At 46.4% G+C, this 27,724-nt stretch overlaps 1 protein-coding gene across 16 annotated transcripts in view; it reads left to right on the forward strand.

The window, feature by feature from the left end:
* Positions 1–27,724, forward strand: part of MAP2 (microtubule associated protein 2) — a 331,690-nt gene that overhangs the window by 184,965 nt on the left and 119,001 nt on the right. For all 16 annotated transcript variants that reach the window (XM_089779819.1, XM_075933895.2, XM_089779816.1 and 13 more), the window contains one exon: positions 15,243–15,315. The gene's annotated coding sequence lies outside the window, so the exon portion shown is untranslated. The remainder of the gene's footprint in view (positions 1–15,242; positions 15,316–27,724) is intronic.

Below are 27,724 nucleotides of genomic sequence, written 5' to 3' on the forward strand. Positions count from 1 at the left end.
GAGGAAAAGGAGGGAGGCGATATCTTGAGACACTATGGGACGGATGTACAAACCTGGAGGCAAAACCCAGAAGGCTCTCAAGATCCTTTCCCTTGATTACCTCTGCTTTGTCCCTTGGTAGAGCCACTTCCGCCTGCCAGATTGCTAACAGAGATAAACAGCTGAAAGGTGATTTACAAGCTCAGGGATTTAGCAGCTCTCAGCGGCAGTTGCTATTTTCTCTGTAGGTACTATATGTTGGCATGATGTGCTACGCAATGAGTAAGTTATGTAGTTCCTTTCTGGTGAACCCAGTAAAACTCGTGTGGCACACCACAGAGCGCTCTGCATCTGCCACACATTTTACAGAAATAGGAACTTAGATGCTATTGCGAATGTTATTACTGCTCTACCATCCACACTTTAAGAGGCTGTGTGGGGACCTCAGAACCCTCTTCATGTTCCTCTACCTCTAAGCTGGGGGTCTGAGGTCATAAGTATACCTGCAGCAGAACAAACATGTGAATGTGGGTAACAATGCTGCCGTGCTGTTTGCTGACTTGAAGCTCGCCCTGGTTTTACAGTGGGGGCTAATATTTGTGTATACAAGACTGAGTTACCATAAATCCAACTGCACGGGCCTTAGGGTGAGCAAAAAGACTTAGCCAGCTGATTAAAAAAACCCAAACCCTCTAAATATTCCCTAATGTAGCTTTCCCAAATATATTTCCAAACACATTAAAACTACCACGTAAATGCTTAACTCTATAGCATTCTGTATTCCCCTCTTCATAAAATGCAGTTTGCATTAATGCACATGCCAGAAAAGACTGAGTTCAGATTTGTACATCACAAAGCGCAAGAAGTAACTGGAGTTGTGCATGTGAGCCTAGTGATTAGAGCAGGCAACTTGGTGTCAGGAGATCTTGATTCTAGCCCTGACTCAGACAGTAACTCACTGTGAGTGAGGGCAAATCACGGAAATTTTCTCAGTGTTCTTGCCCATAAAATGGGCGTTGTCATGTTTTCATTATAATCCTCTTGTGGGTCTTAATTAATTATTTAGCTCTTTTACATTGCTGTGGGATCCTTCTAATTAACATAAAAGCATCTGTGGAAGTACAAAGTATTTTTAGCATGTCTTGGTATTTGGCCCGTCTGTCCGATCACCGAAATATTGTTCTCAATTTGGCATGCAATGATCTTAAGAGAAAAGGCCTACCGTGACAGTCAGACCACAGGAATCTCTGAAGGGAAAAAAACAAAAGGATCCTTGGGGGGGAGGAGCCAAGACAGTGAAGCTTCTGTCTTTCCCCTCTGTCTGGCCTTTTTCTCTTTTTTTCCTTTCTCCCCCAGAAGCAGCAGCAGCCGCCGCCTTTCTGCTGTGAAATGAGACCACACCCCCAATTTTCCTGGAGGGCCTCCTGCGTGGCCAGAGATTGACAATGCTACTGATTCTCTTCCAGTGGGTCTGAGAATATGTGAGAATGCTAAACTGGGGATTTTCTAGGGTTTCTTTTAAACCAGCTGGCTCTCTGTTTTACAGTATTTCAGCCCCAGGCTCTGCAGTTGGATTTATGGGACTGCTTCCCTGTATGAGTCAGAGGCAGGACCCTCAAAAGCTGGAAAGGGAGCCAGTGTTACAGGGCAGGTCTGCCCCACCAGTAGGATCCTGCAGAAGCCCTTCTCAGTGTCTGGGCCTCCATCTGGGGCTCACTCTACAGCGCTGTACAAGAGCTCTGTGGGTGATTGGTCTCAGGCTCTGGCACCGAGAGACGGGTCACCCCGTCTGTAGCTCTGGTTCCCAAGATGGCTGCTGTATAGCTGTTCCTTTGCACTTCTTCAAGGACATGGGTGAGTGATTTCCAGCTAGATGGGAGGAAAGGCCGAGAGTGCCTCTGCCCGGAAGTCCCCATTCATTTCTTCCTAACCCTACATCCTTCCTGATTCCCAGCACTGTTCCCCAGGTGGGTTCCCTGTCTCTGTGTCCCCACAGTACCGCCTCTTTCATTGCCAGCTGCAGCACAACCCGCCGGTGTCTCCTGCTGTTACCTGAGCCCCGGGAAATGGTGCTGTTGATGTCAAAACTCCCTAGACTGACCAACTGTTTTAACGGCTGCTGCACCGTCAGGAAGTGGGAGAGGCTGGTGCGTTTTCTTTGCTCGGGATAATATCACTCACGGCTGAGCCAGTGAGAGCCCTGGTGCATCGCAGCTTTCTAGAATTACAGAACTGGAGGGAACCTCACAGCAGGACCAAGCACTGTCTAGATCACCCCTGACAGGTGTCTGTCTAACCTGCTCTTAAAGAGGGTTGGACTAAGGGGTGGGCGAGCCGGGAAGCTGCCTGGGGCGCCAACCGATTGGGGGTGCCTGATGGCAGCTGTAAGAGGCGTGCGGTGTCCTTTATAGCAGCCATCAGGCACCACGCGCCCAGCTCCCGCAGCGTCGCCCCCCCATCCCCGCGGCGCCGGTCAGCAGCGCCTTTCCCCCATGGCTGTGGGGCCCTGCACGGCCAGGCGCAGCCCGCCCCGGGCTGTGCGCCAGTAGCGGTGGCCAGGCCGGGCTGGGCAGCGCATGCACCGTCTGCCCCGGGGGCGGGCCTGTGCCCCCTAGGGGGGGCGGGCCCGTGCACCCTAGGGGGGCAGGCCCAAGCATGCACCGTGCGCCCAGGGGCAGCGCCATGCGCCCGAGTCTGGGACGCCAAAATGGCTCGGGCTGGCCCTGCTCTTAAATATCGCCAGAGATGGAGATTCCACAGCCTCCCAGGCAACTTATTCCAGTGCTTAACCCCCCTGACAGGCAAGAAGTTTTTCCCAACGTCCAACCTAAACCTCCCTTGCTGCAGTTTAAGCCGAGAAGTCCAAGTAAGGTGGTGTGCCCCAGTGTGCTGCGCCAGAAAGGAGCCTGCTGGCTGGGGCTCTCGGCTGCAGGAGGTGGCACGATGCACTCCCAACCAGCTTCCTGAGCCCCTCCTCACACTCCCAACCCCAATTCCTGCACCTCCAGCCCCCTGCCCTGAGCTCCCCACATCCCCAGCCCTGACTCCTGCATCCCTCCACATGCCCCATCCCCTTATCCTGACTTCCCCACAGCTCCCAGCCCTGACTTCTGCACCCCCACCCCAGTCCTCTGCTCTGAAACCCTCCTCACCCCCAGCCCTGATTACTGCACCCCAACACACTCCAATCCTGTGTCCTGAGCCTCCCAAGCTTCCAACCCTGACTCCTGCTCTGAGCCCCCACACCCTAAGATTCTGCCCTGACTCCTGCACCCCCACCCCACATCTTCAACTCCTGCCCAGAACCCCCTCCCAGCCCAGTATCCTGAACCCACTGCACTCTACCAACACTTAACTTTCTTACAGGTACTATCATACCACAACTTTCTCCCCCTGCCCCCAACCTCCTGCCCTGACCCCTGTCTCCCCGGGAGGTTCAAAATGACAGTACCTTTAAGAAATGTAAGTTACTTTTACCTCTGGTTTAAGCCCAATACTTCTTTTCCTGTCATCAGAGGTAAGGAGAATAATTCCATAAACTCTGCAGGCAATTTATTCAACCACCCAGATAGGAAGTATTTCCTAATGTCCAACCTAAACCTCCCTTGCTGCAGTTTAAGCCCATTGCTTCTTGTCCTTTCGTCAGAGGGTAAGGAGAGCAATTTTTCTTCCTCCTCCTTGTAACAATTTTTTAGGTACATGAAAGCTGTTATCATGTCCTCTCTCAGTCTTCTTTTTTTCAGACTAAACAACCCCAATTCTTTCCATCTTCCCTCAGAGGTCATGTTGTCTAGAACTTTAATCATGTTTGTTGCTCTTTTCCAATTTGTCCGCATCTTTTCTTGAAATGTGACACCCAGAACTGGACACAGTTTTTCAGCTGAGGCTTAATCAGCACAGAGTAGAGCAGAAAAATTACTTCTCGTGTCTTTCTTACAACACTCCTGTTAATGCATCCCAGAATGATGTTTGTTAAATATGGGTCAGCAATGTGAAACTGTTGCAAAAAAAAAAAAAGCACACTATTGACTCATCTGTAGCTTATAGTCCAGTATGACCCTTAGATCACTTTCTGCAGTACTCCTTCCTAGATAGTCGATTCCCATTTTGTATTTGTGAAACTGATTGTTCCTTCCTAAATGGAGTACTTTGCATTTGTCCTTGTTTACCTCAGACTGATTCTCCAGTTTGCCCAGATAATTTTGAATTATATTCTCGAAAGCACTTGCAACCCCACCCAGTTTGGTATCAGCTGCAAACTTTATTAGTGTACTCTGTATGCCATTACCTAAATTAGTGTTTCTCAATCTTTTTTTATAAAATACCCCCTTTCAAAAAAAAAAATTGTAAGTACCCCCATATATATATATATAAAGTACCCCCAGTACCTACAGTTTTCAGATCTACAACATTTTTTTTCTATCATTGCAACACATTTGTTTAAACAATTTACTGGTAGCCGGGCGTTTGATGAAATTTTTAGGTGTAAAAAGTACAAAAATAATAAAATTCTGCAAAACTTAAAACAAAAATTCAGTTTTCTTCAAATTTCAGTTGTGTTGACGTACTCCCCCAGACTTATCTTGAGTACCCCGGAGGCTACTCGTACCACTGATTGAGAAACATTGATCTAAATCATTGATGACAATATTGAACGGAAAACTGGTCCCAAAATGAATCCCTGCGAAACCACACTTATGTCCTTCTAGTATGATTGTGAACTGTTACTCTCTTGGAATGGTTATTCAGCCATTTATGCATCCACCTTATACTTATACTGACCATACTTCCCGATTTTTCTGTGACTGTCCTGAATTTAAATACTTTGTCCCGGTGTTCCATCGAGTAGTGAAATATCCCAGAAAGGTGAGGGAAGGCTCAAGGGGAGAACTAAGGGAGAGGTGAAGTTGAAGGGAGGAAGGGGCTCACGCTGAGGGGAGGGGAGAAAGGGGGCAGGGCAGGAGAAGAAAGGGGAAGGCACCAGGGGCAGGGTGGAGGAGAGATAAATGCCATGTGGCCAAGAGCAGACAATGAAGAAAAGGTCAGGAGGGGGGAGGAGAGAGGAGGGAAGGTGGCAAGGGGGGTGGGAGAAGGGAGTGGGACAGGGTGATGCTGGGAGAGGAGACAGGAGGGGCAGTGGAGGCAAGAGAGAGGAAGAAGAGAGGGGAGGAGTGGGTCCCAGGAGAAGAGGAGTTGAAAGGAGGGGTGGGCATGAGGAAGGTGGGGGACGAAGCAAGTCGTGTGAGGGAGCGGTGGGGCATGAGGAGGACTGGGGCAGAGGGTGGTGAGGGGGTGAGCACCAGGGAGAAAAAGGGCAAGGAGGGCAGGGACAATGAGGGAAGGGGAGGCACCAGGAAGGTGCAGGGGTAAGGGAAGGTGCCAGGGGACTGTGGGGGTAAAGCAAAAGGGCAGACCCATGGAGAGGAGGGATGGGCACCAGAGGAGAGAGAGGCGAGGGAGGTGTTAAGAGGGGATGGGGAGGAGTAGTTACACATGATAGAATGGGGCTAGAGAAGGGCTGGTACAGGGGAGGGGAGCAGGTCCCCAAAGGGGTGAAGGGAGTGAGAAGGGCAGGAGCCAGGACAGCAGAGGAGGAGCGGGGTGAGGAGCAGCAGCAGGCACCAGGGGAGCAGATGGGGTGAAGGGAGGGGACATGGCAGCAGAGGGAAAAGGGAGAGGGTTATAAGAGATTTATAAATAACTTGGGTGCCACAGTGGCACATCCAAACAAGACACATGAACTCAGCACTGGTGCACAAGACAAAATTCACTCCGCTCATGGGCAGAAAATCTGAGAGGGACACTTCCCACAGCCTCTCCCCTGAGTTAATGCAATGCAAGCTGGGTTCATGCAATTGCAGGCTAGTTGCCTGGGGGATCCTGGGGGGGGGGGGCAAACTCATCCCTATTGGTAGGAGGACAGTGGAGTTCTTAGAGGGGTCATATGACACCCTTTACTTCTGGTCATGTGCCCATCTTGACCCCTGGGAATACTACCTCCAGGGGTGGGACGTATTGTGGGAGCAGGCATGGCTAACAGGTCGGGGGGATGGCTAACGTGTCCCTAATTTTTGTTCAGAAAAAATGGTCACCATACTTATAGAAGACCCATCTAAATTGTATTTTCCTAGTTATCTGAAAGAAAGTAACGTCTTCTAGATATTTGCAAACTGATTCATTAATTATTTGATCTATTATCTTTCCTTGCACAGAAGTTAAGCTAACTGACCTGTAGTTTCCTGGGCTGTCCTTTTTATACACAAGGACTCTGTTTACCCTTTCCCAGTATTCTGGTATCTCTCTGGTCTTCCATGACAAATGGGACATGTATGCACTCATGTCTCATAACCCTCTTGGCACTGGAATTTTGGGAGGATTCAGTACTGAGTGGCCAGACATGAGGAATGCTCACAGAACTGCGATGGGATTTCAGTCTGTAGAAATGGAATGATAATGATTACCCAAGTGTCTCTTGATGGTGCAGTCTTCAGATAATCACAGCCTCTTCCTGATGCTGTGAAGAGGAATCTGAATGTTATTTGAAAGATGTGCCACCTGCTAGTTTAGTTTTATAATTTATTGTAGAGGAAATGCCTATGTAATTCCTATGTAGCTTAAGCATCTAATAGAATGAATTTCACTCTTTTTTTCCTCTGTTCCTCAGCAAACCAAAAAGAGTTCAGCTCACTTTAAACGCCAGTCTACAGCACTACTATGAAAACTACAAGTAGTCCTGTGGCACCTTAGAGACTAACAAAAATATGTCTAGTGTCATGAGCTTTTGTGGGCAAAACCCACTTCCTCAGATGAGCCGGAGTGGAAATAACAGGATCCCAGAATTCATAACAGAAAAGGGGGGGGGGGGAAGATACCTGTCAATTGTAGGACCAGTGCTAATGAGGCTAATTGAGAGGGCTGGAAGTGTCCCATACTTAGGTTTTGATGTAGATGAAGTGTTAAATGCAGGGAAGGCTGGCTTTGTGGTTCTCCATCTTACCAAGGGACTCATTTTAGGTCTCGCTGGGTATGTCTACACTACCCTCCTAGTTCGAACTAGGGGGGTAATGTAGGCATACTGCACTTGCAAATGAAGCCCGGGATTTGAATTTCCCGGGCTTCGTTTGCATAAGTGGGGAGCCGCCATTTTTAAAACCCTGCTGGTTCGAACCCCGTGCAGCGCGGCTACACGGGGCACGAACTAGGTAGTTACTCCTCATTTCACGAGGAGTAACGGTAGTTCGAACTAGGAAGCCTAGTTCGAACTACCTAGTTCGTGCCCCGTGTAGCCGCGCTGCACGCGGTTCGAACCAGCGGGGTTTTAAAAATGGCGGCTCCCCGCTTATGCAAACGAAGCCCGGGAAATTCAAATCCCGGGCTTCATTTGCAAGTGCGGTATGCCTACATTACCCCGCTAGTTCGAACTAGCGGGGTAGTGTAGACATACCCTCAGACTCTTTGGGTGTGTCTAGACTACATGCCTCCTTCGACGGAGGCATGTAGTGTAGACATACCCTCAGACTCTTTCTGAAAAGGCATTTCCAAGGAATTTTCTCTTTCACACTATGGAAATGTGCTTTCCTGTGAGGTTTCCACAGTACAATCTGTGTTTCCTGGTCAGGGAATATGAAAGTTTATGGGGTTTTTTTGTATCCTTGACTCGTTTTCCTCTTCCCCCGATAGATGCTACTGATTTAATGGCTATCTCAAGGAGGCTGAAACACCTAGGAGTGAATGGCAAAAAATTGCAATCCACTTATGTATCAGCAGTGGCACTTCAGTGGCAGTAACAAGCTTATACTTTGCTCTGAGAGACCAAACATATATTAGGGTTGCTAGTGAAAAATTACTATACCTGTGACCAAGTGCTAAAATTGACCTGATCTGTTCCGGGTTTGCCGATGAACAGAGCAAAAAGTCAGCAGTTTCATTTTACTAGTCTCTTAAGCTACCATAGGAATTTATAGGCATTCGTTATACAATACATTAAAGAAATAAAATGGCAAGCAGCGTATTTTTCAAGCAATGTATTAAAATTCCTCTTGACAACATTTGGAAAACAGTCCCAGACTGGCTACAAAGGGGGGAAAATTGTAGTTAAAAGAGATGGAATGTTAATGGCACATCTACCGTGTGATACCCTGCAGAAATGTGCTAGTACATCAATACTATTATCATCTTTACAATTTCCCTGGCTCCTCATTATAGAAACGGATATGCCATTTGTAGAAAGCAGACACCTTATAGTTCCATCAACTGCAGCAGTTGTCTGAGTCTCTATAAAACAGTGAGTGTTTTTCCTGAAACTCCAGTCCCCTCTGGGTACTAGCTGGGCAGTTCAAGCAAGCTGTGAAAAAAATTTAATATACTCATTTTACTCTTGCCATCTTCTTTCTTCTCCATTTCATTTCTTTGCTACTTTCTCATGGGTTCCCACTAATATAGCAAAGTTATTTCCTGCCAAAAGGCTGAGAAGGTTGTTCCCCAAAGACAGCTCTATTTGACAAATGGTGAAACACTGTCTGCTGCCTGCAGTATATATTTCCCTCTCGTTTTTCCCAACCCTGAGCGGAATGAATTTTGTTGCGTGCACCATCGTGCAGGTGATGTGCCACACAGAGGCTATGTGCGACACATCACCTTCATATTGATGCACGTACAAAAATTTATGTGGTGGGGTTCTGAGTGTGGGAGGGGGCTCAAAGTTGCAGGGGCATGAGCACTTTGGTGGGGGTGTGGGCTCCGGTGGGGGCTGGGGATGATAGGCTTAGGGCTGGGACAGAGGGTTAGGGTGCAAGGGCTCTAAGGATGAGGGGTTGGGATGCAGGAGGGGCTCAGGGCTGCAGGAGGGGGAACAGGCTTTGGCCTGGAATGCAAGTAATAGCTTTGGGTTGAGGGGGATCAGGGTGCTGTGGGGCTTGGGGCTTGGGCTCACCTGAGCAGCTCCTGGCCAGCGGCACTAAGGAAGGCTGCCTGGTGCACTGCCCTGTGCCCTGGAAGCAGCCAGTGGGTCCAGCTCCTGCGGGGAGGGGCATGAGGCTCTTCAGCGAGTGGAGCCCCGTGATCCTCACATCTAGGAACAGGACCTGCTGCACTGGCTGTTTCCCTGCTGGCCGGGGCAGGGAGCAGCCTCAGCTGGGGGAGAGAGGCCCCGCACAGTTGGCCCCAGCCGAGGCTGCTCTCTGCTGCGGCTGGCTGGGAGAGGTGCCCCCCCCCACACACACACTGGCCATAGCAGTTTAGGGGCTTGGGAACAGTCATCTCTTCCCACTGCCACTCTGAGCCCCTGCACAGGGCTGAATGGGAAGCTGCACAGCCGCCCAACTTAGCAGGAACTGAGACGGCAGCTGAGGGCTGTTTGGATACTGAGAAAGTTGTATCTCTTCCATACCATGGCAAGCCAAACCCTGCCTCAGTCTCCGTCGTGGCATCTCAGACACGGTGTGTTCAAATGAATCCTTGTGGGGAGGAGAGGTCTTTTCACACCAGCACGTTTTTCTCCAGGGTCTTGTTTGGTGAAGAATTTGACATGGGTTACTCTATGTCAGGGCTACTCAACGTTGGAAGCCCCGGGACCCACAATGATACTGCCAGCACATGCCCAGGGCCACAGCTTAAGAGTGGTTGCATATACATGCAAATCTATATGCAAATATATGCAAATAGCTTCTTTCACACTGACAGGCATGAATACAAATATTAAGGCAAGACTGCACAACACACGGGCCCCATTTAAGTCAGTTCTGCTGATATTAATAAAATGCAACATTAACCCGATTTCCATGCATATGACAGCACTTTTAATGAGTAACAACAGTCCAGGAATTTAACTACTAAAATGCATCTCAACAGACAATCATTATATTGACTACTTTTTTGTTTTGGCTCCCACCCGCCGGCCACGTGTTGAGCCCCGCGCAAACCCAAATTCCACCATGGGCTACAAACAAATGGCCCATGGGCTGCATGTTGAGTAGCCCTGCTAGAGGGTAAAGAAGATTTTTAATGTCTCTTTTTCATGTCATTGCACAAGTGCTGCTCTATAACCACTGGGAATTAAAAAGTGTTTGAGTCAGCTAGTCGTTCCAACCCTAGAAATAATTTAATAGCTTTTAAAATAAACAGAGTTGTGTTGGCAAGTCGTGTGCTGCTTGTTTTTGGAGTGTTAGTGTTTGAATAGATTAGCTGGATAGTGAGTATTTTCCAACAGTGTTAATGATCCAGCTCTCAGAGGCAGAAATGTTGGTAGCAAGCAGAAGTACACTGAATTATAAACTCATCATACACCAATAGAATATATTTGTTCAGCAAATATGTGACAATAGTTTCCTTTTAGATCTGATTTTCTGAGACCTGAGGGTGGTTCGGAAGTAGAACCACTTTGCAAAACTTTTCTAAAACTCAAGCCCTGCTTCTCAAGTAGTGTAAATCTGTGTAACTCCCTCAATTTCGTTTAAACCTCGATTAATTGGGACTCGTTTATTGGGATTCACGTGAACCTCATTATTGGGACTCTAAGATCTTAGCCTTTTGGTGAAGCTCTCATCAGCACCATCTAAAATTCAGATGTGATTGACCTTCATTTTGGTGCGCTTGGCAAATGAATTAAGAATAACAGTGTATCCCTGCGTGGTGTCTCCCAGGTATAGAAAGGTTCTTACAGTCTGTTTGAAATGGAAGTTTTGCATCTGGAGCTAAGATCTCTGCTACAGTGAAGAAAAACAGTAGCCCATTGCAGTCTGTCTATTGAATGGGGAAAATATGATGAAAGCTTCTGTGTTAATGGAGTTTAATGAAGTATTGTTTATGAAGTATTGTTGGTTAAAAAAAAAAGCTGTAAAATAAGGGGGAGTAATTTCATTTTGCATTGTTACTTGTTTGTATTTGTCTGCAGGAAGACAGAGACAAGGTCCCAGCCAAGAGGCATTTACAGTCCTAATCTCCCGGCAGACTGCAGGCACCTCTGTGCAGTTAATGGGGCTCTGCAAGAATGCAGAGATCCAGCCGCATGGAGCAGCTTGCAGGATGAGGGTCTCAGTGTATTTGCTTGAAGGGGGTGTTACAATGGTAGAATTTTTTTAAAAAAAGCGTGTTAAATATCAGTAGCAAAAGATGGATGCACCTCTATATTGAATGACCACATCAGAGGATGTCTAAGTGCCTTAGAAAGGAAATTAGAGAGGCAAGGTGGGTGAGGCTGTCTCTCTTATTGGACCAGCTTCTGCTGTCTGTCAAGCTTTCAAACCACACAGAGCTCTTCTTCAGGTTTGGGGGAGGTATTCTGAGTGTCACGCCTACATGCAAGGTGGAACCAGGGCCGCAGTAAGAAAGAGGTTTGTGGGGCCCTTAGCCTGGCGCTTGGGCCTGCAGCCACTAGAGCCCCTGTGTTCTGGGCTGTCCCTTACTGGCAGGGAAGAGGGAGAGGTGGCTCCATGCACTGCTGTTTCTCCCCTTTTTCCATCCCAAGCTGGAGCTGCATCACCATGAGTGCTGGGAAACTCTGCCCCAGCACTGCCCTCGCCTGGTGGCTCTGCCACCACAGCTCCCATTGGCCACAATTCCTGACCAATGGGAGCTGCCGGGGTCGGTGCCTGCAGGAAAGCATGGGGCCGCTTAGTGCCACCTGACCCCCCCCCCCCGACAGGATCTGTTCCAGATAAGCTCCCCAGCCTCCTCCCCCACCCCAGCCCTGAGCCCCCTCTCACAGCCTAACTCCCTCCCAGACTGTGCACTCCAACCTGCTCCTTTGAGACCCCTCCTCCACCCTAACTCCCTCTCGGACCCTACACCTGAACTTTTACCCCTGCCTTGAACCCTCTCCTGCTTCCTAACTTCCTCCCAGACTCTCAAAAAAAATTAATGGAGATTGTCTATCTCCTAGAGCTGGAAGGGACCTTGAAAGATCATCAAGTCCAGCCCCCTGCCTTCACAGCAGGACCAAGTACCATCCCTGACAAATTTTTGCCCCAAATGGCCTCCAAAAGGATTGAACTCACAACCCTGGGTTTAGCAAGCCAATGTTCAAACACTGAGCTATCCCTCTGCACCCACATACAGTTTCCTGTTCTGTGCCTGCTCCCACACACCAATCCCCCTGGCCCCAACCTGGAGCCCCCTCCTCCTGCCTCAACCTGCATCCACCTCCTGCACGCTGAACCCCACGTAATCGAATAGCTCTGAGACCCCAGAAGTGTTAATCATGCCCTGGATGGAACAGATTGTTTAGCTAAGCAGTTAGCACATATTTTAAGGGACCATTTGAAGTAGCCTGGCCTATTAACACCTCTGCTATCATAGGACAAAAAGGGGATCAGTGGGTTACAGGTTGTTGTAATAAACTATAAATTCTGAGGATGTTCAGTCCATGATTGTTATTGTCTAGCTGCAGTGATGTATTTAATTTCTGAGGTGCATATTTTGAAAGTGTACAGCTCATCTTTGAGGATAGAGATTGATATAACAACACTGTATTAGGAAGGATGGATCATTATTCCCACTTTACAGATGGAAAAACTGAGGCACAGGACTACACTGACTTGCCCAAGGCCACATGACCAGAACGTGTGTTTCTTTAGAACTGGTCCAATGTTCTTGCTATTAGGCAACACTCCTCATTCACTGCTATGCTTTACAGGCACATAAAATAATCTGCTCAGTGTACAAATAGAAAGTTATTTCATTGTGGTAAGTGAGCATATCTGTCTGCCTCAGGACAGTGGTGGTAAAATGATAAAGGAAGTTGAAGGAAGATAAAGGAAGTTTTCTTTTTCAAAGTCGTAGGGACAAAGGCTCTGGGTGGATCATGAGCTGGTGTACGTTGTCACAGCTCGGTGGTGGAGGGTCTGAGCCACAGAGGATGATGTGGGTATAAGGAAGAGCGGGTGGTAAATTCTAGCCTGGTATATTTTTGCACCTAGGATTTCCACTGTTCCACAGTTCATCAATGCAGTAAATATTTACAAGTATCAAGAAAAAATAGGGCTTCATACAGCTTAGGGCACATTAGAGCATATGTCGAACCTTGGCCTTAGGGGACAGCTGGAAAATGCTAGTTATTGAAAACAAAAACCTGTTCACTGGCAAAACTCATTTTCTTATTACTGTCACCCAGTGACTCAATTTACACAATTCAGATCTGTCCCTGATTTTGTTTGTATCCATGTCTAAAATCTCAGTCTGATGTTTATAGCTCTATTTCCCTTCCCCCGGAGCACAGCTTGGAGCATTAGTTTGCATCCGCCCAGCGTCAGAATGCCTAGTGGGGCTGTAAGGGCTGAAAATGCTCATCTGTCTCCAAAGCATTGATTGTTCTGCAGGGCCAGAGCTAATTTAATTAGTTTATTATAAAATTCCTCTGCATCCAGCGGGTGGGTAAAATCAATGCAGGCCGGAGCCTTGTTTCCACTGTGCTAATTGCACTGTCACTAATTACTGCAGAGAGGTGAATGGTGGGATTTGCTCAGTCGAACCGAGCAGTCCCTTGATATTAACTTGCTGCCAAAGTTTTATGAAACCGTCCTCTTCCAGGTATAAAAGTTAAGAAACAAAATCTGTCAGCTGCTGGAGAACAAAGCTAAAAATGAATGAGACAAATTGGTGTACAGCAGAGACCTGTGCCAAGAATATGAGACACCACCAGACATAAAACCTCGATGTAAAAGTACATTGTAAAATGTAGTCAAGCATTGAAAAGTTAGGAAGCAACCAAATTTAAGCTGCCCCTGTAACTTTATTTCAGTCCCCTTATCTATTATGATTGAGTGTAAAAAAATTTATAGCCTGAATCATTTAATAAAGTTATAAGCAATTAAAAGCAGGATCTCCTAATAGGAAGTGTTAGGCACCAGCTGATGTATGGCCCAGAATGTCAATAGGCAAAAAACCCCAAAACAAACAAACAGAAAAGCTGCCCCAATGCTAGGAGCTGCAGAGTAGAAGTGGGTAACCTAATAGCGGTGAGATAGTAGCAAGGGACAGAGAAGAAGCAGGGAATAGATGGACAAAGGGATGGGGTGGGACAGAAAGGGTTCCAGGAAGAAGATTAAGGGTGTGTCTAGGCTGCACTGTTATTTCGAGATCACTAGCATTATTTTGAAATAACAATGTGAGCACCTACACAGCCATTCTGTTGTTTCAAAATAATTTCAAAATAACGGATGGCTTATTCCGAAATCGGTAAACCTCATTCTACGGGGAATAACGCCTACTCCAAAATAGCTATTTCAAAATAAGGCGCATGTAGATGCTCCACTGCTGCTCTTTCAAAATAGCCCCTCCCCAGGGCCATTCTCCTCCCCGGTGCCTCCTGGGGCTCCACATCGAGATAGTGCATCTACATTAGGGAAGCCTGCCTCGGACTCATGTTGAGGCTTCCCTGCAGTGTAAGAAAAACAGAGGCACAGGACTACACTGACTTGCTCAAGGTCACACTGCAGGGAATAGAACTATCCCGGAATAGCTTATTTCGAAATAGCCGTTCAGTGTAGATGTACCCCGTGTCAAGTTCATGGACGTATTTAAAAACAACAGGATCTTCAGGAGTAGCAAACCCATCCAGGGAGTTTACACTTCCAGTTTAATAATGTACCTGGCAAAATGCAATGAGTGAGATACTAAAGATAAAATGCACTAGGGTTGTGGCCAGTCCCTAGTGACCTTCTAGTAGGACAGTCTGCACCAATGGGGGTTATCTGAATCTGAGACCTCAGCCTGATCCGTCTCCTCCTTTGCTGTGTGGGAGGCTGGACTGCAGTGGGAACCCTATCCAGCCCTTGTCGGCCAGCTGGTGATGTTGTGAATGGAGGATTGTCAAGGAAGAGTGAGCCTCAGGATTCTGAGAGATTCTAAAATATCAGGTCAGGTTCTTGCCCTCTGCCAGTACTTTCCTTCTGCACCCTAACCGGCTGCCTCTCCACTGCTTGAAATTCCTCCGAAATGGAGAAGTCCTCAGACAGGGTAGGCTCCCCAGTGTAGAAGGCATGGCTGGAGCAGGCTGTGCTCTAGCAGCCCCCATCCAATAAATGTCTTTTTGGGGACGTTACCAACTGGCTTTGTTTAAAACAGTCTCTCCCGTGGACAGTCTACAAACAGCACCTCAGTGCTACCCCGTCTGCTGCATTCAGAGGATCTGGATTATTGTGTCTTAAGTGACCAATGCTTGAAAATGCTGATGGGGAAATGACCAGGCGAGGGACATTATTAAGTTTGTATCATCTGTGATATCATCTGAGACTAAATGGCATTTATTGCTGTGGATTTCTTCACAGGAGCCAGAGAGCCTTCCTGGTTCTTTAACCATAGGACACAGCAGCCTTGAAACTCTACCCTCGGCTTAAACAGGTAAGGCCTTTTCACTTGTCAATTGGGAGTCCCACTGTCCTCATCACGATAGGCCCATGAGTGGCTTCCATTAGCACGTGGGTGATGGGGCTAATGCCCCTCACGTTTGGTCTGATTTCACGGGAAGGGAGAATTTGGGGAAGGAGGCGAGAGAAAACTCCTCCCGCCACCATCTGGCTTATTTTATTTTACATTGCTTAATTCCTGCCTCTCTGCCCCCTTCGTTTTGTTTTACTTTGTGGGCCTTTTATATCTTGTGGGTGGGAGGTGTCCCGCCCGCTGCAGTCTGAACACGTCCCTCAGCCTGCCACAACCTAGTTTACAGATCTGCGGCAAGACAACACGAGACACCTTTAGTCACGCGGGGATAGAATGCAAAGGGGGAGGAGATACTGTTGTTGCCTGGGACACTGTTTGACCCGATCTGGAGCAGCCTGTAGAGACCAGTTGCCCCACAGAAAGGACATTGATGATCTGGAGAGAGCAGAGCTAGGGTAACTGTGATGTTACCTCATCTCAAGAGTTGAAATAATGACGCTAATTGAATGAGCTGTACTTATTCTCCTCCTTGGAAAACTTGGAGGAGGCCAGTTTTTAGGATTATGAATATACCTCCCATGCTGCACGTGTTCCAGAGGTAACTAAAGACATTAGATTTCTAGTGCTGCCACCCTCCATGCCTCTCAGGTCAGTGTGGAGCAGGGCTACTCAACACGTGGCCCGCAGCCTGTTTGTTTGCGGCCTGCGGTGCGGTTTGGGTTTACATGGGGCTCAACACGTGGCCCGCAGGTGGGCTCCTTTGAACATGGCCTCCACTCTGAACACGTGCCACAATGGTGAGGCATCTTCCAGACAGGGTGAACACTGATAGATGCAAGTGAACGGGCTGGCTGGAACAGATGGGCACAAGGTGTTGGTGTTTCTAGCCTCTAGGGAGGAGGTGCTGGGAGCGCTGGGGAATTGTGGGAAGTGCTTTGTATTCATGCCTGTCAGCGTGAAAGAAGTTATTTGCATATATTTGCATATGTATTTGCATGTACATGCAGCCACACTTAAGTTGTGGCCCTCGGCGTGTGCTGTATCACGGTGGCCCCCGGGGCTTCCAAAGTTGAGTAGCCCTGGTGTAGAGTATGTCCAGAGAGAGGCTTTATCCATGCGTGCAAATGGCATCAGAACCCAAGGGGCAGAATATTTAATTTTAGGAAGTGGAAGAGGATTCGGACTGAAGGAACAGCCATGTGCACCTGTGCAGAGCAGGTGTGAAGGGCTCCCATTCTGTTTCAGTAGCATTTTAAACCCCTGTTGCCCTTGTTTCATGCAGGTGTTTCACAAGGTGCCTGGCAATGGAGAAGCAGGACCAGGGCAGGTTATAGAGGAGTTTGAGAGATACCCAAAGAAGGGCGCTTGGGCATGTTGGGGCAAGCAGAAACATAGAATGATTCAAAGGCTGGTTGGTCCTTTTCTATTCCTAATGCGTTTTGTCTTTGCTCAGGAAGGTTAGAAAACTGTGCACGGTAACTTACACTTTAAAAAGCCTCTTTAAAAGAGAGAGTCTGATCTTCAGCTAGTGAAATAGTCGGAGTGGCATTTACAATGGTAGAGTTATGCCCATTTGGTCCAGCTGATGACCCAACTCAGAACAGTTGACATCTCTTTGTGAGATAAACGTAACACATTATCGAGGAGTTATTCAAGGGACCCTAGGGTTATGGAGTATTTTATATCTTGCAAGTTTTGTCTGCTCGCTGGTGACTGAAATAATGCTCTCCTACTCCCCTGTAAGTAATCCATGCCCTACTTTTCAGACTACTAAGAGAATTAAAGATTAAAAATGGCAAACATCAACCCCTGCATTAGAAAAATACGAGGCTCTTAGTTGACGAAAAGGAGGGGAAAAGCTTTAATAGCATAAGAGCTGCGCAAGCGAGAGAGAGAGGAGTCAACTTGACATGACACCATGTTCAACACACAAATCCAGCTATTTTTAAACAAGAGGGGTGAGCCCCCTTTGCATGTTGTTGGTTTTTTGACCCACTCTCATCCTTACAAGTCCATCGTTGACATCAGGGCACAAATTTGGCTCATGTAGGTATTCAGGGATTTATTGAACTGATGCATAATGCAAAGTCAAACTCTTACTCTGCATTCCCTGACTCCTCCCTCTGGGCAGCCACTGGCACTTAACCCACACAAAATGAGGCAGTGGCTTCAGACACCCTCTGCACCATCCAGCCCTGCCTCCTGGTGTCAATCCCTGCAGGAGCTTCCTGTAAAGCAGTGCAACATGACACCACATGCACCTGCACTTACCTGGCACAATCTAGCCCTGGCTTTGTTTTGATACCAGCATATGCTGTGTCCCAGGTTCTAGGGCTCTTTCATTTTTCTGCTACTGGGAAGAATTGGTGGGACAACTCCTGAGAGAAGCAGCAGAGAAAGCCCGAACCAGCAGGAGGGGAGATGTACCCTCTGGATTCCGGGTTGCCGCAGAAACGGCGGCAGGAACTGTTCTCAGCAGAAGCTCTCATTTCTGAGTCCCCCTGTGCTGCCAAGTGGACTATTTCCAGCTTAGAATTCCCATAAACCATCTGTCAGGGTTAGGGGCAGCATAGAGTTGCTTATCCTGTTCCTGTCCATGGCAATTCTTCCGAGCCCTGGCAGGTCCCATCACTGGAGCAGTGTATAGGGGCTGGGATGAAAGCCAGAATCTGCCTGTACGTCTTGGTATTAAAGACCAAGCAGGTTCATTTCCAGTACTCTTCTTCCATTGCTAATAATCCACCTGAAATAAAATAAACGCCAAAGGTGTCTCATTCCAGTGCACACTGGAGCTCATATATAAACCTAAAGATGGCTCTTCAGATACTAAATGATTGCTCTGAATTTCTAGTCTGGAATGCGGAGGAGGTATTGCTGGTCTCCCTTCGCATTCTCCTTGCAAAAAGGTGCCATAACAAGAGGTAATTTAAATAGTACACATTCGCTTTTCAAACCGTGGGAAGAACAATGGCACAGCACTTATCTTTTTGCACAGGTCACTGTGGCAGTGTTAAAGAAGAAATAATGGCATTTTATAGCAGCTGAGATCTCACTGAGGAAATTATCAGACCAATTTAATCTCCCTAAACATCTTTTTTAGTTATGTTTAAAATTGTGCAGTGTCTTAGGTATCTTTTGTTCCTGCAGTAGTTATTTTAGTCCTGACAATGGAGACAGTATCTTAGAGGCAGGTACTTGGGTAACACTGGAAAAGAAGTTAAATACCCAAAGAAAGGAAAGTATCTATTTGGATATTGTGGGAGGATAACCCAGCTGTTGAGTGATAGCAAAATAGGGGAAAACATGGCAACAGCAGAAACTTAAGTGTCTTGTTAGGGCATAGAACTTTCAGCATCGAGCCTCTAAGCAGAGTCAATTTCTCATGAAAAAGGATCAAGGCTTTCCTCAGTAGACAGGGGTGAAGGATTTCACATAGAATGACAACTTACTTACCTAAATGTGGATCAGGTACCTCGCTGCCTGTAAACCATTTCAAGATAACACAAAGACTTATAGCACTCTCCAAAGCTATGTCAACTTGATGCTGCTAATGTCTTTGGAAGGGATTATCCTTTTTTAAATGCATTTGCTTATACATGCATATCTTTGTTCCTGTCTTGCTGAGTATTAGATTTATAGGGACACCGACAGAAAATTATTAGCAAAAGATATTCTGCTCCAGAACAGCACGAGGCTAAGTTTGTGCTGCCAACTTTTTTCATGCATTTCCCTCCACCCTACATGTCTGAAGTCCATCCTATAACAGGCTGCCGTAAGCATCTGACATGTGTTACGTCTATTCAGTAGCTACTAGCCCACCTGCTGGCTTTTGAGAAGGAATCACTCAGACTATGTCTGTGCTACCAGGCTATTTAGAAATAACTTATTTCGAAATAATAACTCCTGAAATAACTATTTCGAAATAAGCTCATTCCTCTTCACAAGCAAGAGTTTCTATTTCGAAATAACAGGCTTGGCAGTATGGAGGCTCACCTTGTTATTTTGAAATAACAGTGTAGACATGCCCTCATAGTTGCTGAGCGGCCGAGGGGAGGAGTGCCTTTGTGTGCTGATGCTAATATATAATAACAATTATAGTGATCAGAACGTTACATAGTAGGCTAAGTGACCATCACATTCACCAAACGATGGAAATAGGGAGACGGTCCCCAGCAGACCAGGGGCACCGGGAGCAAAGCCGAAGCAGCGGCGGGGTGCCGTGCTTCTGAGGCTTTGCTCTGGCAAAGCCTCAGAGGCGTGGGACCCCGCCACAGCTGCGGCTTTGCTCCCGGTGTCCCTGGTCTGCTGGAGACGGTCCCCAGCAGACCAGAAGCACCGGGAGCAAAGCCACAGCAGCGGGAGCAAAGCCTCTGAGGACGCCGGCAGCAGGACAGCTGCGGCGCGTCTGGGCTGCCCCGCTGCCGGAGCCCCTCCGCGGCTTTGCTCCGCGTCTTCCTGGTCTGCAGACCAGGGAGACGCGGAGCAGCTTTTCTCGCCCCGGAGTACACGGGCGGCGGGACCACGAGGTCCCGCAGTCTGTGTCCTCCGGGGCGAGAAATGCCCCGTTCCTACCTGCAAGTTGGGGACTGCCTGTATACCCACCGTATAAGACGACCCCCGATTTTTGGGGGATGTTTTTTAGCATAAGCAGTTGTCTTATATGCCGGAAAATACGGTATTTATTCAAGTACGCATAGCACCTAGGAACCCCAGTCATTCAACAGGACCCGCCTGTGCCAGGTGCTGAACAGACAGAATAAAAAAAGAGTCCCTGCTCCAAAGAGCTTATAGTCAAAATATAAGGCAAGAGACAACAGCTGGCCACAGAGGGTGAGTCTACACTATGGGACAAAGTCAAATTAAGATACACAACTTCAGCTATGTTAATTGCATAGCCGAAGTCAAAATAGCTTAACTTGGCTTTTGGCGCTATATACACTGAAGGAAGTCGAAGGAAGAACAGTCTCCTTTCAACTTCCCTTACTCCTCGTGAAAGCAGGGTTACCAGCATCGGCCATAGCGCCCTCTCACTCCGAATTACCTATCTTAACTGGACCGCTAATTTGAAACCTGGAAGATCGACAGCAGCAGCTTCAATCTTCCTCTGCAGTGTAGATGTACCCAGAGATGTCTCGAATGGAGTTACCTCAGGGATTAATTTGGTCTAATGTAGCAATGAAACAATTATTATCACATATTGACCAGTTGGGCAACATAGCTCAAATCCGTTATAAACCAACCCAAACAGTAGCCCAATATTTGAGTCATATATTTTTTTAAGTTTCATCCTATTTCTGGCTTACATAAAACGTTGGTAGTGACAGTATCGGTAATGTCATGAGAAAATCTCAACAGAATGATTCTTTCAACCTACATTCTTGCCCAAAGATAGTCAGGTGAATTTGTGCCTCTTGCAGATAAACATCTGGGCTGTTGAATGCCTGAGCCTTCAGCTTGGTTTCAAATCCGGTTTGAACGTAGCTCATCCTTTCAGATGATGGTGCAAAAGTGCAACTTTTTAAAATGCGAGTTTGGCTGCAATATTTTTGAACAGATAGCGCCGAACTCCTTGTATGTCCAAAAACCTATAGATCATGGAGCAAATCAACTGCCATTTCTAATCCTATCTAATGCGATGAGCAAACTTTGAAGGCCTATTATATAATTGTGGCAAAAGGAAATGTTCTGTAGAGACAATGCAAATGGAATATACCAGTGGGTCTTGATCCCAGTCAAAAATATCCTTCCTCCTTGAGATGGAACTTATTATTGATTTATATTCTGGTAACATCTAGAGGTCTCAAATGGGAGCCCTCATACACACGGTAAGAGACAGCCCCTCCCCCTTAGAGCTGATCATCTAAGAGGCGAGACGGACAAATGAAGCATTATTATCTGCATTGCCTCAGATGACAGACTGAGGCACACAGACACATAGGGCTTGTCTACTTGAATGTTCAGTTCAAAGCAAGCATGGAAATCTACCCTTCACAAGTGCCCTGCGCGCTAGCTGTCAGTGTGCACCCTGCTGATGTACATTAACAGTTTGTTAATGCACTTTGCTCTAGACTTGTTTCAGAGACATTAACAAACTGTTAATGCACGTGGAAGTTTAGTGGAGTTTTAAGGGGGGGTGGATTCACTCCCCTGCTTGCTGCTAACATAGGGTATGTCTACACAACCCCGCTAGTTCGAACTAGCGGGGTAATGTATGCATACCGAACTTGCTAATGAAGCCCGGGATTTGAATTTCCCGGGCTTCATAAGCATAAAGCCGGTGCCGCCATTTTTAAAAGCCGGCTAGTGCGAACCCCGTGCCGCGCGGCTACACGCGGCACGGGCTAGATAGTTCGAACTACGTAGCCATTCCGAACTATCCGAACTATCCGTGGAACGAGGAGTACAGATAGTTCAGAATGGCTACGTAGTTCGAACTATCTAGCCCGTGCCGCGTGTAGCTGCGCGGCACGGGGTTTGCACTAGCCGGCTTTTAAAAATGGCGGCGCCGGCTTTATGCTAATGAAGCCCAGGAAATTCAAATCCCGGGCTTCATTAGCAAGTTCGGTATGCATACATTACCCCGCTAGTTCGAACTAGCGGGGTAGTGTAGACATACCCATAAATGTTTGTGCAGAGAAGCTCTCAGTGATTGGCTCAAGTGACACAACAGGTTAGTATCTGAACCAGGAACTTAACCCACATCCTCCTGTGGCAGGGCTTTGACCCTAAGTTTATCCTTCCTTTTCTAAGGAGTGCTTATACTGTATGGATGAATACAGTAAATATACAGCCGCATAAGCTTTCTATTGAAAAGGGGCAATCTTGAAATCCGTCTAATAGGTGCAGCACTTTCAGCAGAGACGAAAATGGTCAGTTCTCTGTGAATCCTTTGGCCAATTTTGGTCAATTACATGTAGCTTTCCTAAGGGAAGAAGGCGAATTACCAATAAATGACAGTAGTCTGGCCGAGAGATGACACAATCATATTCTCAGCCATGCAGCGATAACAAAGGGGCAATCTTGTTAGACACAGTCTCTCGTGAGTGCTTTAATGTCATTAGTCTCCATGCCCCCCGCCAAAAAAGTCGAGTTTTATTTCTTGAACACAAAAGAGAAAGGGTTGTTTTTAAACACTCTGAGGCCATGGGAGATTTAACATTCTCCTACCTATTGTTAACCTAATAAGAGTCTGATCCAGTTCTCATTGAAGTCAATAGGATAACTCGCACTGATTTCAGAAGGCACTGAATCAAGTTTTGCTTATGTTGATAGGGCCCAATTTTGCCCTCAGCTACACGTAAGTAAAATGTCCTGACATCAAAGGCTTTACACCCAGGTGTAATTTGAGGGCAAAATTGGGCCGATCCTGTAGTTTTACAGGAAGTAACCTGGATTCAGATTCTAAGATCATGTAAATCAGGATAGTTCTATCACCTTCACTGAAGCTGCATTGATTTACCCCCATGGAAAATCTGATCCTAGAGCTTAGTGCATTCTAAGAGTGAGAGTGAAAGGGTTAAAAATGTTCTCTTACCTGCATAGTTTATTATTTTGCCTCATTTAAAGAGTTCTCATTATTTCATAGTGTGTAGGTTTTAGAAAGCTGTTCACTAATACAATACTATGCTCTAAAAAAAAACCAAATCCACCACAGAAAAATAAGCAAATAGACTAGACTGTATCATACCTATGACACATCTTTCACATTGCCAAAAAAATCTACCTGTGCCATTCTGACTAACTGCAAGATTTGAGAACATGAGCAGTAGCCCTTTTATTTTCAAGCCGTATCCTGTATTAGTATGGAATGAAAAGTGCCTTTCTGTGTCTATGCCTCTTGAATGGAATATTGTGTGACAGCATTGGATGAAAGCTGTTCTGTCGGCTAAATATTTTCCAGAAGAAGGTATTCAGCAAAATAAATCTGTCTGGGCATTTCTACTGCTGGTTACTGAGGAATGTTTTGGACTTTATAAAAATACTGCAATGCAGCAGGCATACTATCACTGGCTTTTCCTGAAAGGTTAAAAATGGATTTTTGTTGTTTGTTTGTTTTCTCTGCAAGCATGTGGGTGACATTTTTAATCGAGTTCTCATGGTAACAAACATAATTTAAAAGTGCTGGATCCAACAGAAAATTAGTCTTTTCCAATGTGGGTTTAAAGTGGGTGTTAAGTGAGTGTTGGTTATTTTGGCATATCTGGTACAGAGATGATGAGAAAAGGAAAATGGAATAAAGTGTTTATTGAATGCAGAAAATCTGGATAATCTCTTCACCAGGTCTTATTTTCACACATTTTTAAAAGAGCAAGTGATTAAAAATAAAACTTTGTGGTACTTAAGTCTTTTAAATGGTTCCTGCAGGTACAACATACAGAAGATCATGTCATGTCTTTTAACTGCTAGCACAGGCAGTGGTATTTTTGTTCATGCCTTGAAAATATGGGCACTCATCAAAAGTAATATGGAAAAGCTTGGAAATGGGGAACCCTACTAAAGAAGGTCATTTTTTTTCTGTTTGCAGACAGAAGCAAATTGAACTGTGAACTGTTTAAAAAAAATAAGACACTAGAGCAGGCGTTTCAGAAGTGGCTGCTTCCCCTTTATTTGTAAATACATTTGAAATATCAGAATAGTTAAGCATGGGTGCTGCATATGGCAGTTAGGAGAGTACATGCTCTTTAGCTGGTGTCTCTTCCTTTGCAGCACACACTATGCATGTGTTAAATGACATTCTGTTCTTTATGCTTAGTGGGAAGGGGTTAAACACCTAATAAATCTCGGCCACTCTGTGATGCTACAAATTTGCTAATGGGTAACTGTATGCAGGTGAATCATCTCATGTGGGGCCTAGGTATTTGCAGGATCAAGGTCTATGGCTTTGTCTTAACTGCAAAAAAAGGGTGTTTTTTAATAGCAGGATAACTAGCACACATTACCTATCCTGCTGAGGCAGGTAGACGAGGTCAGTGCTGTAAAAATTGTCCATGACTGACCTCACGGAGTTGACCTCATGGTGAGTTTACAGGTGCCTTGTCTCTGTGAGGATTTTATAGCTGGATAGCTAATGCACATGATTTATCTTGCAGTGAAAACATGCCCCTTTTGGCAGTGAGGACAAAGTCAGAAAATGACCATATATGGGATTTACAAAGATATTAGGACACTAGGGTTGCCAAGTGTCCAGTTTTGAGCTTTCTGTCCAGGAAACAAATTGAGAAAATACTGGACATATAATATAAATGTCCGGTATTTTTAGTTAAGTTTTATTATTATCATGAGTATCAGTATGCAACTACGCAGTAGAGGGGAAGGCGGGACCTGGGCGGGATGGAATCTCCGGGGCTGGACTCGCCTGTGCGCTCCGCTGGGACCATGCACGGTATGGGCAGCGCCCTTGGATCTGCGTGCGCCCAGGCAAGCCCCACTTCCCGCTGGCCGGTTCCTCCCCGCTCTTTTCCCTCGGCCAATCCTACTCCCCTGACCTCCTCCTGGCCAGCCCTGCTCCCTGCTGGCTAGTTTCCCCTCTCCCTCCCAATTTCCCTGGCCAGCCCCACTCCCTCCGACCCCCTCCAGACCAGCCTCACTCCCCCGCATGGCCGGTTCCGCCCCCTCCCCATCTGAGATCAAGTGTGTCCGGTATTTTTTTCTAAGCCATCTGGCAACTCTGTATAAGGACACACAAGTATGGCGTTCAGCTGATTAGGGTAAGGAGAGGACCAACTGTACCTCGAATTCGAGGAATGTAGCTTCTACCACTTTTCTTGGGCTCCTGCGTCGCAAATAAACCACTTTTCTTCTGTGCAGCATGAGTAATCCATTACCAGGGGTCATCTTCCTGTGACTCATGAGGCAGAACCAGACCTGTCAATCACAGGCAAGGGAGGCGGGCCCTCCCTCCTGAAGAGCCCTGTCTGTTCTGTTCTGCCTCTGTAGCTTCACGCACACTTTTTAGAACTTCCTGCTCCAGAGAAAATCTTTATTTTTTAAATAGTTAAGTGGGAATTCCCATGCCACTCCTTCTCCTTTTCAGTTTTCGCCTTTGTTGTCTGTTTGGGGATGGGCTAGTGGCAAGGTTCTGACGTTCTTCATATTGTGGCCCACATCTTCATGGAAAGATTGTTTCACAGACCCTTACTTGACCATGAATGGAAAAGGAACTTCCCTGAGGGACCTACAGCAATCACCCAAATGGAACACTTATATTAGGAAAAACATGTAATACATTTTAGCCGGTGTTAATGGCGAAGACAAAGAAACGAGTGAACGCCATGGACCAGCCAGCTTTTCGGAGGCCACCGTCTGACAATCAGTGATTTAGTAGTTTGAGCAGAGGACCAGGAATTCAATAAAATTCAACAAAATGGTGGTTCAATAAAAGCTCACCCACCTTCTCGCTCTCATATTCCAGGATGGATATAGCTGTAACAATCGTCAGCATTTTTTTCATAGAGCTAAAAAGTTCTTTTGTACTTTCAAAGAGTCTGCTATCTAAAAACAATGGGCTGTGGGGATGGAGGGGGTCTGTCTTCCGTACCACCAAGTCTTACAAAGAACCTCACATTGTCCTTGAGGACTGCAACATCTGCTCTTGAGTGAATACAGTGCCAGGCCTAGCAAATGGTTATAGGATTTGTGCCTATAACCACTTGCGTTTGAGGAGTGTGAGACTTTCAGTCCTGAAATACAAGTGGTAGAGCCTAGCAAACTGTTCCCAGACAACAGTTTATTGACTAATTTAGCCGTCTCCTCCCCTTTGTAATGCGATGGCAAACAAATTCCTTGCTTCTGATTTTTCGATGGTGGATTGCTTTTCAGCCATCAGCTTGTGCTCAGATTGTTTCCTGTAGAGGCAGTTCCCCCACTAATTTGAGGTCTTAGGGAATGCACCACCCGAGAAAGTAAAACTGCAATTAAAATATTAGCCTGGCACCCCTGAAGGAGGAGGCTTCACAATGGAGGCACCCTTAGGAGATCAAATATCTACCTGGGCTGAGTGACTGAGACCCACACAACCCTTGGGGGCTTGGCCAGAGAAGAGAAAGAAGAGTTGCCACACCTGAAGCCCGATGGCTATGGCAGAAGAGCCAGTTGCAAGCCAAGAATGATGTGTGCATGTCTAGGACCACCCAGCGCTGGGCATTGAGTAATCACAGTGATTGGGGGAAGGGAAAGAGCTGGCTGCTGTAGCAACTGGAGGGGATGAAGCCTCATGATAGCTCTGTGTAGGGTAGGATAGAAGTAAATAACATTTTCCTCCCTGTGAGGGGAGCCCAGACAGCCCAAGGCACCTATGGTGCTTACCTAGCCATCCTTCCACAAAAGGCAATGGACGGGAAAAGGAACCAGAGCACCTACCTCAGCTATCCATCAGCCACCAGGGGCGCGGAGACAGCCAGGCTGCCGAGATGTGAACAAAGAAGAGCAAGAGCCCCTTGAAAGTAGGAATAAGGGATCTTTCGGAAAAGGCTTTATTTTCCGCAAGATCCCGTCTAGACTGGCGCTTTTCTCTGGCAAAATCCCGAGCCGGAAAAAAGTGGCAGCCATGTTCATGCAAATGCCGCGGGGGATATATAAATCCCCTGTGGAATTTGCAATTCCGAAGTGTCTCATTAGCATCCCTTTTACGGAAAAAGGTGCCAATGTAGACACAGCCTAAAAGTACTCATAATGCTAAGTACGCTGCAAAATCTAATCCTAGGTGTCCCACATTTGGTACCCAAAATTAGTGGATACTTTTGATGTTAATCTTTCCCTGCCTCAGCCCCTCACCTGTCAAATGCTGATAATACTATCCTTTCATCTCACATGGGTGTTGTAAAAATAAATTGGTCATTATTTGTGAAGCCCTCAGATACTGTACGAATCATAGAAAATCCCAGGAGGAAATTAATAACTACGTCTGCAGGATTCAGATACTGTGCAGGAAGTAATGCCTGAAGCCAAAGACTGTACAAGAATGTGAAAACAGATTATTAGCTACACATTAAATGAACACTGCCCATCCTGTGCACTGAATAAGACAGGTATTCTATAGAAAAAATAGCATGTGACCATGCAATTAAAGACTGTATCATAATGCATACACACAAAGTGGTTAAATTAGGGTTTCATAGACAACCTGAATTCTAGCATTTCCTAATTTTCGAGTGCCTGACTTTGAAATCTGAATCATGTTCTTTTAACATAGTCTTTTGAGTGTAATATATGTCTATATATCTCTGGGCAGAAGTCAACTAATAGTAAGAAGAAATATATTTTTACATTAATGCTTGTCCTTAATGTTCCTGATCAACAAAAAGGGTAGCAAATATTTTCTTTTATAACTGAATAAACTTAAAAAAGAACAAATAGTCTGGTAGCACTTTAA

This window comes from Pelodiscus sinensis, chromosome 7 (genome assembly GCF_052426305.1).
Source record: "Pelodiscus sinensis isolate ZL-2025 chromosome 7, ASM5242630v1, whole genome shotgun sequence".
Taxonomy (NCBI): Eukaryota; Metazoa; Chordata; order Testudines; family Trionychidae; genus Pelodiscus; species Pelodiscus sinensis.